The sequence below is a fragment of the Dryas octopetala genome, chromosome 2 (genome assembly GCF_963921425.1).
Source record: "Dryas octopetala chromosome 2, drDryOcto1.1, whole genome shotgun sequence".
Taxonomy (NCBI): domain Eukaryota; kingdom Viridiplantae; phylum Streptophyta; class Magnoliopsida; order Rosales; family Rosaceae; genus Dryas; species Dryas octopetala.
This window is the reverse complement of record NC_141367.1, coordinates 17,897,918-17,909,105: the sequence shown is the minus strand read 5'-3', so window position 1 is coordinate 17,909,105 and position 11,188 is coordinate 17,897,918. Positions and strand designations below refer to the sequence as shown.

At 32.7% G+C, this 11,188-nt stretch overlaps 1 pseudogene; it reads left to right on the top strand.

Moving 5' to 3' along the window:
* The first annotated feature begins 5,163 nt into the window (after positions 1-5,163).
* Positions 5,164-6,649, top strand: LOC147293636 (EG45-like domain containing protein pseudogene; annotated as a pseudogene).
* The last annotated feature ends 4,539 nt before the right edge of the window (positions 6,650-11,188 follow it).

Below are 11,188 nucleotides of genomic sequence, written 5' to 3'. Positions count from 1 at the left end.
TTTAAACCGTCTGTTTTTTAGGTCTCAATTAAAAGATTATCTTTGCAAAAAATTAGGTAAATTGAAAATAGTCAACATTTCAAAATATTGATCATTTATTTTTTGTAGATAAATATATAATTTTCAATTTATCTAATTTTTTGCAAAGATGATTTTTTAATAAAGACAAAAAAAATAGACGATTCGGATCGTTGAAATCTTATATGAAATGAGTCCATTGAAAACTTGTGTAAAAAATATAGTGTCACAGATTCGCCGAGATACAAATACCAAATAGATGAAAATTCAAAACAATTACTACATGTTAGTGTCACTCTTCCCGACAATTTAGAATACGATAGATGTCTTATTAAATACTAACTGGTTAGTGTCACTTTTCCCACATATGATGTTCTAGCCTTTAATTAGATCCTAGCTAGAGTTATCGATCCCTATTAATTTTTATTATGATATTTTGGGCAGCTTCTGCATGCAATGGAAATGAAAGGCAACAAAATGTGATGATTGCTGCAGCAAGTGATAGTATATGGGATAATGGGGCAGCATGTGAAAGATCATACATTGTCAAATGTATTGAGGGAACAAACCAAATGCCACAACCTTGCACGGGAGGTAAAGTACTGGTTACCATTGTTGATTACTGTCCAGGATGTGATGGAACCAACAATCTTTCTCGAGAGGCTTTTGCATTGATTGCTGATGTTCATGCTGGAAGAATTGTGGTTGAATATGATTAGTAAGCCAGATTCCTAAAAAGCACTTTTATCCTTAATTAGAGAAACATCTTTAACTCATGGGTTTTATTTGTGTTTATGATTTGCAGGTTTACACGTGGGCAAATATGCAAGAAATAATATAAAGTAGTACAATATCATATTTGAATATTTTATGTTATATGTTAAACAATGTGTCCTATATATAATAGACTCTTTATATAAGATATTTGACATATTATGTTATCATTTATTCTTATAATAGACTCATAATAATTAATAGACTCATTATATATGTACAAATTTTTTTAAAAAGGGTTGGGCCAGACCCACCTTACCTTTGCACCTTCGCTGAGTTCAGGTGTAGGCCCCAATCAGGTTTACTGAATAATAAATTTGGGTTAAGCCGACTCTCGACGGAAAAAATGGAATTAATATTTATGTAACCAAGTAATTCACATTAAAATATAAATTTAGGGTTTTACAGCCAAAACATATTTAAAATAGAATGATAAACTAGTCCACACGCGGAAATCAATGATAATTAAGTCGAGCCACTTTTAGGTTTCGATAATGAGCTTTCTAACACTAAGGGTGAATGCTTGATGCCGAAACTTTCAACTCTCTTTTATAACACGATTGTCACGATCTGTCAATGATAACACATATTTACATCGAAAACAAAGTCATTCATACGCTTTTTCCTTAAATATATGCTGCTTGCGGAACGTTAATACACACCTATAAAAAAGTAGAGTTAATTAGATATACACCTTTGTCTGAGGCCCAATTTGATGTTACCTCATCTTTTTGATATAAATCCATTTTTGAATTTACCACATAGGATTTTATATTTTATGCAGAAAATTCATTTTTGTGATTTCCTCTTTTATCCTCTGAGTTGAAAAAAGGTAAATTTTGTGTTTGTCAATTAATGCCTTATTTTAAGGTATTGTCATCAAATTTTTATTTTTTATTTTTTTGTAATTAATTGTCATTAATTTACGACGTTGAATATTTTTCATTTATGGTTTTTGTTTTCAAATTTCAAAATTTGTCTGATCTTGTCCAATTTAATGTCAGATCCGCAAAAGGTCCCAATTCATCACATGTTTGCAGTAGGAAGTTTCTTATTACTAAGGTTTACTAAGGTTTTATAGATACAAAAAACAAAAAAAAAGGTTCACCAAGCTAACTACCCATGAAAAAAGGTAGTTTTTGACTAAAAAACGTTAGAAGAAGGTTATGTGTTACGATCAAACCCTTTTAAAATGTGTTTTATGACTATCAAACCTTGCGCAAAGGTAGTTTACAAATACCAAACCTTGTGAATAGGCAGCTTATGAAAAGGTAGATTATGAATTTCAAACCGTGTAAATATATCAAACCTTTTGAATAGGTGGTATAAAAGAGATAGTAAAGGATCAAACCGATTCTGATAAAAGAAATAGTAAAGGATCAAAACTCATTCACACAAAGAAGATTAGTTTGACAATCGATCGCTAAGCATTCTTATTTACATTAGATGTAGGTAAAAAACAAATTAATTTCTCTAAGATTGAAGGAAATAGAAGAATGTGTACTTAGTCATACCTACAGTACAGGTTACAATCTGTTGGTCTCAAACAAACCTCCACCGTAGGTTTCTTTGATCGCACGAACAACACACCTCCACCGTAGGTTTGAAACTTCCAAATCCCTAAAATTTGATGTAGTAACCCACAACTGAAGCTTCACTTTCTTCACTTTCCCGATTCTGTGATCATACCTATAGTAGAGGTTTCAATATGTTTCTCTGATCGCACGACCAACAAACCTCCACCGTAGGTGTCAGTCTCCCAAACCCCTAAAATTTGATGTTATTACTCAGAACTGCAGCTTCACTTTCTTCACTTTCCCGTTTCTCTGATCAATTGCAGAAGCCCTAATACACATGTAGTGAGCCATTAATTCTCCCATCAACTATAGGAGTGATTCTTGCAATCACAATATTTAGGGGATTTTGGGGTAATAAACTTATTTGAATATAGGAGTGATTCTTGCTAATTATATGGCATCAAAAAGGAGGAATGATTAAGCGTGAATGTTGCTAAATGTAATAAACTTCTTGCTAATTAAGCGTGAATGTTGCTAAATGTATTTGCATACCTGATAAGGAGGAATGACATATTCCGTAAATATAACAAAAAACACATCCAAACTATTATTTGAAATCAGAAAAAAAAAAAAAAAAACACTTAGTTTACCTAATGGGCCTATTTTAAAATGGGGTATTCAAAATGGGGGTATATCTAAAGGACTCAAAAAAGTAATACATACAATTTCAAAAAAGAAAAAAAAATCTTTTAAAAATAGAAAATACAGTTGCTACCATTTAGTAACAACCACATATATATGGTACAATGGCAACGAGCATTAGTATGCTCACAAAGGACCATTAAAACGCTCACAAAGGAGTGTTCAAACGCTTGGCGTTGTAAGCTTATAAGATGAACTTATCTATCATAAACAAAGTTATTGGTTAACCTTTTTATTTTTATTTTTATTTTTTATCAACATCGTACTATAGTACATGATTTTTGAACTCAAGCAAATATAATTAGATGGGTTAATGTAACCTTGGAAAGTTAAAAGTGAACTTATTTATCATAACCTATAGAATTTAATGGATACCATTAATCACAATAAATTTAAAATAATTTCAGAAAAAAATGTTAGACAAATCTTCAAATTCGGTCAAGGCTACCTTAAGATGAATTAGGTCGCCCACTGGTGCTATAGGTGAATCAGTGCTCGTTCCCCAAGATACAATGACCTCATTCTTGTGATAGTAGCATTTCAAAATACAAGACCTAACGAACCAAAAATATGTGGCAGAGTTTTGTCATAAAGAAGACCCGACATTGTAGAGAAGAAGAGTTTTGTACGAAGGCAAAGACACAAAGCAACATTGATCGAGGGAAGCAACAATCTTGATTTTATGTCTTTGGATAGAAAATTAAGCAGCATACAAGATAGCATACAAGATAGGGTTCCCATTATTTTTTATGGATACAGAACCTCTACTTGGTTTTTACATGTTTTTTTCTCTGTTTATTTTTGCTTGATTTTTAATCATGTCATGTATTTATTATCCAAATGGAGAGTAAAAAATGAAATTGATTCATAGCAATTTCTAGGTGTGAGTAGAGTTATATCTATGTATTTACAATATTTGGATTTATATAACAAAGTTAGGGTCGAAACAAGCAAAAATAAAAAAAGTAGAGAAACCAAATTCATTAATTATACTAATTAACCCCAATATATAACATAACTTGTACGAATAAAAATAAAATAAAATAAACATGAAAGCCTGTAGCTTTCCTGCCAAAAAAATAAAAAAATAAGAAAGCTTGTAGCTTTAGTGGGACATCGATTTATTCCCCAACGCACATACTCATGAGAAGAGTTCGGTTATACTCATTCTCTAATAAAATATCTTGTTGTCTTTGTGTAACAACCAGATTCCAATTGCAAGAAGACTCTAGTTCTACGAGGAGAGAGAGAGAGAGAGAGAGAGAGAGAGAGAGAGAGAGAGAGCAAAAATTAATCAAGATTAAATTAAAAGCCTAGAAAATAGATGTCAATGTGATTAACATCGAAGAAAAAATGATGTCAATGACCATTTGGTTTAATGGTGTCACCCAATTTTCTCTTCGTGGGAGGATGTTTTAGTTTAAATCTAATGAACCAACAGTTGATTGATAAAAAAAAATATCGAAAAAATATTCATTTTATTAAATTTATGATTCACTAGTCATAACTGTTACTCAATGGTATTGATTAGAAAATTGTGCCATTTCACTTGTAGATTAATATGGGATGCCTCATGCCTGTTAGCTAGATATTTAGCTTAATTAATTTAGGTCTCTGGCGCCCTTTGGAGTTTGGGGTGTCACAGTCGTCTCTCTTTTCTCTTTTGGCAAATAGTTAAACAGTCTTCTCTGAAGAAAAGGGTAAAAACTGAAAAAAGGATTCTATTTTTTTTTTTTTTCTATTGTTATCCCAAGATTCCTTATTACAGAAGCGTTAAGTCGTTGTAATTAGCACCGATTGAAGTGGGTAGCTAGAATAATTGGTCAAAAAAAAAAAAAAAACCCAACTATTAGTGTAATATAAATGATAATATTGGACGACTCCTTGGCATGGGGAAGAGGCTGGCTAGCTTTACATGTTAATTAATGTCATCATTCCTGGCCTCTATAAAAATGAGGGTAATTTCTTGGCTTTTTTTTGGTACAAAAAACTTCTTGGCTTTTGCTTACACAACAAACTATTACTTAATTTTGAGCTATATATATAATATCATCAATTGATCGATCATTAGGTGCTTTGAGGATATATATATATGTAAGAAATTCGACTGATGTTGGTTGTCATGATCGCTTTAAACTGGGCCTCAATATCAATGGCATATGCCTACCAGGGAATTGCTACCTTTTATGGACCCCCTTATGTCCGTTAGTACATCCTATAATTCCTATTCATCTTAATTTCTAATTTACTGTTTTACATGCATTCTAGGCTTCTAGCTATCACAATTGCTATTTTATATAGTTTTGAAACAACCTTATATATAGTTTTTACATGCAAATATATATTTGTTGTTTGCAAAGTGTGAAGACAGTAACTTGGTTAAATCCATGGACATCTGCAGGGGAGAGTATGGAGAAATCTTGAAAACTTCATCAAAATCCATTATATATTTAAAGAATTCTTCAAAAGTTAATGACTTTTTGAATACTATAATACTTTTATGGACTCTCTAAAAGTTCTAATTGAATACATATAGATTTTCATGAATTTTTTAAAGGTCTAAAAAATCTTAATTTGAATATTACCATACTTTTATAAACTCTTTGAAAGTTTGCATTGAATACACTTCAACTTTTAGATTCCACCAAAGTTTTTTAAATTCCACCAAATTCTATATTGAATATACCCCACTAAGAGACTTTCCCTGCTACTATATATGCTAGAAGCCCTTGGATGGAGGAAAATTTCCTCCTGCTAGACCGTATGATATGTAATGCTTTTTAGATTGTCAATTTGAATTATTGATAAATAAAATTTTGTTTAATATATAACTCATATCGAAAATTTAATAATATAACATGTCGAATATCTGATATTTTGATGAATTAAAGAACATAACCCATTGAAAGAAAATTCAAATTGTAGCTGGAGAAGGGGCAATGGGATAGTGGATCAAATAATTTACTTAAAAATTTCTTTTTAGCCCGAGACCGGCCACTTTTGATTCCAAGCTAGCTTGGGGTTTAGGTAATGTTGGCTGCTAAGCTTTGTCTTATTAACGATTGAACTTTTATCATGCTAGCTATCTCCTCATTTTTACTTTCTATTTTTTTCTTCACATTTCACAATGTAGTCTCGTGCTCTAAACTATTTATATTTTAAAAGAAAAAGTAGTTAGCCTTCCTCTAGTTTACAATTTGATAAGTGTTAATAAATACTAACCGACAAGCTAGTGTCTGAATATTAGTGGAATTCTTTCCATTTATACATGAAGTTCTAGCAATAAAGTAAATATTGCTAGCTAGAGTTATTCCTACTAATTATAATATTGTTGATTATGATGATTTAATTGGGCAGCTCCTGCATGCAATGGAATCCAGATCCCAGAAGATTTGATGATTGCTGCAGCAAGTGAAAGTATGTGGGATAATAGGGGAGCTTGTGGAAGAACATACGTTGTGAAATGTATTGGGAGCACAAACCAAATGGAACAACCATGCAAGGAAGCTGAAGTAATAGTTACCATTGTTGATTACTGTGCACCACCACGATGTCGTGGAATCATTAATCTTTCTCGAGAGGCTTTTTCAAAGATTGCTGACACTGATGCTGGAAGAATTTTGGTCGAATTTAATTAGTTGAATATATAGTAAACCAGATTCCTAAAACCAATTGTTTTTTTTTCCCCTTTATAAGTGAAGAGAAAGACATATATCTTTAACTCATGGAGTTTTTATTTGTGTTTATGATTTGCAGGTTAAGGTTTAGAAGGCAAATAAGCAGGAAATAATGGAAAGTAGTACACTATCATAGTTTATGTTTTTTTTTTTCCTATCCAAGTACAGTATGATAGTTCGGGGTGTGATTTGGATTGGAAAATCCGAATCCGACCGTTTCCAATCCGTAAATTTCCAATTTTGAAACGTTCGAATCAAATCCGAAAATAACGAATTTCAAAAATTCCGAAAAAAATTGGATTGGAATTGGAATGTATATGTAAATTTTGATCCGAAATTTTCCAAAGACATTCCGATTCGATATTTGTATTTATGATTTACAGATTAAGGTTTAGAAGGCAAATATGCAGGAAATAATGGAAAGTAGTACAATATCATAGTTTATGTTATAAGTTAAACAAGTGTCCTTATTTTTTCTTAAGGTAAGAATATTCTTTCCTTGTAATAGACTCATTATAATGATTATATATAGTAATATTTTCTAGGGTAATTGTTGATGCAAATTTCCGTAAGAGAGATGCAACAACTTAGAGGTGATGACTTGGCTGATCCGAAGCCTTGCTGGATGATGACGTGGATGTTGATTGAGATCTTCCTGTAGACAAACACAAGATCAAAGGAGATGCACCGGTGTGGTACCAGCCAAACACACTCCGATGATGAAGTCAGTGATGGTGTTTGATGGTAGGTGAGGAAGAACAAAGGATGAACTTGGGAGAATAGGAAGAACAAGGCAAATGTTCTGGGTTATTCTCAGCAAGTTGGGTATTCTCTTGGGTGTTTGGGAATTTTTGCGTAAGTGTTTTTGTAGATAGGTTGATGGCTAGATTTGTGGATTCATTGCTCTTTCCATTTGTGCATATAGGGTGCCTTATATAGGCAAAGGAAGACTTGATGAGTAAGTTACCTGCATGTGAATGAATGGTTGCCAGAGACCCATGCGCCTGGTCAGAACTAGTTGCATGCACAGCTACTCACCTCCTCAGCATTCAATGCTGCATTGAATGCTCCATTAAATGCAAGGTTGGAAGGTTCAGACAAACTACCTCAATAGTCATGAATGCAGGCTGGATATTCCATCTGTCAGAGGATTTGTGTCAGGTGCATTCAAGTGTGGCGGTTCATCCCAACGTGATCTTCCCGGGAATGGCGGCGGAGAGCCGAGCCGACCCAAGCACATGTTTTTATGCGTATACATGAGGCCCGTGTGTGATCGGATCGGACATGGGATTCCAGGCCGAGCCGGTCCAGTAGATAGGGGTCCCTTCCGAGCCCTAACTAGTCGACGTCAGAACTCGGAAGGAGATTATCTCTGTGCCGAGCCGAGCCGAACTGGGATGACCATGGAAAGATGAACACTCAATCCCTTGGGAGGTCATCGGTTTGGCTCGGACCGGGCATAGAGGACTCGGCATGGAGACCCGAGCTGAGCTGGCGGAGGAAGTGCTGAGTAGTGATGATGTGGAGGTCAAAGTCTGACCACTGAAAGTCAACTCCAAGGTTGGTTTTGACCAGCCACGTGTCGAGCCATGATTGGCCGTTTGGATCGGTGTGGGTTTTCCCACAAACAGTAATATTCTTTCGTGAGACGTCAAATAGGTTATGCTACAAGAGTGTCAATCTTGTATGAATGTATGATACATTAGTAGAGAAATTTAGAAAATCAATATTCCTAATTTAAGTCAATTAAAGACTTATAACTTTTTTTTTTTTTTAGAAATATGACCCTCGAGTGGTACTCGAGCTCCCTTTGAGAAGTGCTCGAACATCCCTTACTCAAGGTCAAAAATTTTAAAAAAGAGTTAAAAGAATGTGTTAGTTTTCTAAATTTCTCTTAACAATTAATATGATAATATAACATGTAAACATGCATAACATGCAATTTGACAAGAGAATATTTTCATATATATATATATATAGATATATATACAAAAATGCTTTAGAGCTAACTAGTTAATTAAGATAATACAATACTAACCACCATTTTGGGCCTACTACACAATATAATCTCATAATCCAAACCGTTCATATTTTAGGTCTCCATTCAAAGATTAACCTTGCAAAAAATCAATCAAATCAGAAATCATTTAGTTATTCGATTATCATTATAATCATTTTATGTTTTATTGAAAAATTTGTATTCGTCCATTTACATGAGCACAATTAGCTTACTAATATATAGTTGGCTAAACGATTTCTAATTTTGTTATTATTTTTTTTTTTAAAGATGATCTTTGAATGAGAGTCTAAAAAATAAACAGTTCAAATCATGAAATTACATTGTGTAGTGGGCTCAAAATGATAATTAGCGTCATATTATCTTACTAACTAGTTAGCTCTAGAGCACTATATATATATATATATATATATGTGCAAATACATCCTAATTAGTTAAGGGAAGCACTATGACCTTGTTTTGGGAGAGAAATTTGAAAAAGTAATTAACCCAAATTTAAGTCAATTAAAGACTTTTAACATTTTTTTTCAACTTTTAGAATTTTGGTCCTCGAGTCGTGCTTGAACCCTCCTCGAGTACTACTTGAGGGTCAAAATTATAAATTTTTTTAAAAAGGGTTAAAATTCATTAATGAAAACCAAAATGGATTAGTTTTCTAATTTTTTTCAAACGATTTCTGATTTAGTTTCCTATATATATTCACATTTGATCTTTAAATACTTTCAATAGAAGTATTACTATTTATATTAAAAAATACAATAAAAATAATATATAGAAATTTGGAAATCTAACCCATTTTAGTTTCCATTAAAGACTTTTAATTATTTTTTGAAATTTTTAGAAGAGATAATTAGGTTTAGGTCTTTTAGAAAAACAGTTTTTAGATGGAGACCGGGGGTGTTTTAAAATTTATAAGAAAATTCTTTTAATTCATAATAATTTATAAAAAAATATTTTTAATTTATAATAAAGTTCTTTTAATTTATAAGAAAATTCTTTTAATTCATAATAAAGCCTTTCCTGAATTGAAGGGTATTTCCCCCTATTTGAAGAGTATTTCCCCTCCTAAGGTGTAGAGTGGGCTTTGTAGAGGCTGTATGTTAGGTTTTAACTCCGAGATTTTGGGCGGAGCCCAAAATCTTGGAGTTAAAACCTAATACAAAGCCGTCAAAGAAGAAAAATAAAAGGACTTAATTAAAAACTATAAATCACTACCGGTCTTAGTCTAAGATAGACTCATAAAATGGACTACATTCTAAGTCTCCATTTTTAGAATTTTGACCCTCGTATAGTACTCGAGCTCCCTTTAATTAGAAGTGCTCGAACCCTCCTAAAGTAGTACTCAAACTCTGTCAAGTAGTATATCTATATATATAATCACATTTGATCTTTAAATACTTTCAATAGAAGCACTACTTTGACCCCTTTTAAGTAGTACACAAACCCTATCTGAATACTATATCTATATATATAACATTTGTTCTTTAAATACTTGCAATTGAAGTATTACTCTTTATATAAAAAATACAATAAAAATATAAAAAAATTTAAAAAACTAACCCATTTTGGTTTCCATTAAAGACTTAATCATTTTTTTAATTTTTTAGAATTTTGACCCTCGAATAATACTCGATCTACCCTTGAGAAGTGTTCAAATTTCCCTCGAATAATGCTCGAACCCCTCTTAAGTAGTGCTCGAGCTTACCTCAAGAAGTGCTCGAACACTCCTCAAGCACTACTCAAAGGGTCAAATTTTAAAATTTTTTTTAAAAAGGTTAAATGTCTTTAATTGACTTAAATTTATGTTAGTTTTTCAAATTTCACAAATCATTTTGTCATCTAGTGGGATAAATGAATATAATGTTTTCGATAAAATATTGAAATGACTGTATTTATAATTAAAGATTTTTATTTTTATTTTGTAATCAAAGGGTTAAACAAACTTCTAATTTGAGTGACCAAAAAGAAACAAACAAAACTAGGGGTCGGCAATGGGCCGGGCCGGGCCGGGCTAGCCCGGCCCAAATTTTTCGGGTTCGGGCCGGGCTCGGGCTTGAATGATAAAAGCCCAATAGGGCTTTCGGGCCAGGCCGGGCCGGACTTGGGCTTTAATACACAAGCCCAAGGCCCGCCCATCGGGCTTTGGCTTGCGGGCTTGGAGGGCCGGGCCGGGCTAGGCCCAAACGGGCGGCCCAAAGCCTGTTTAGACACATATATATGTTAAAAAAAAATATAGGATTTTAGCTATGTTGTGATTTGAACATGAGACCTCACATAACAAACTTCAACTCTCAACCAACTGAGCTGACCAGTTTATTTGTTAAGTTTGTGAATCATAACATATTTAATAGCTTTTTCGTTTGTTTACTTCAATAAATTATTAATATGCTTATTAAGTTATTCTATAATACTATTATGTTAGTAATAGTGTAATAGTGTAATACCATAAATAATAAACTTTTAAAATTATATACAACATTACA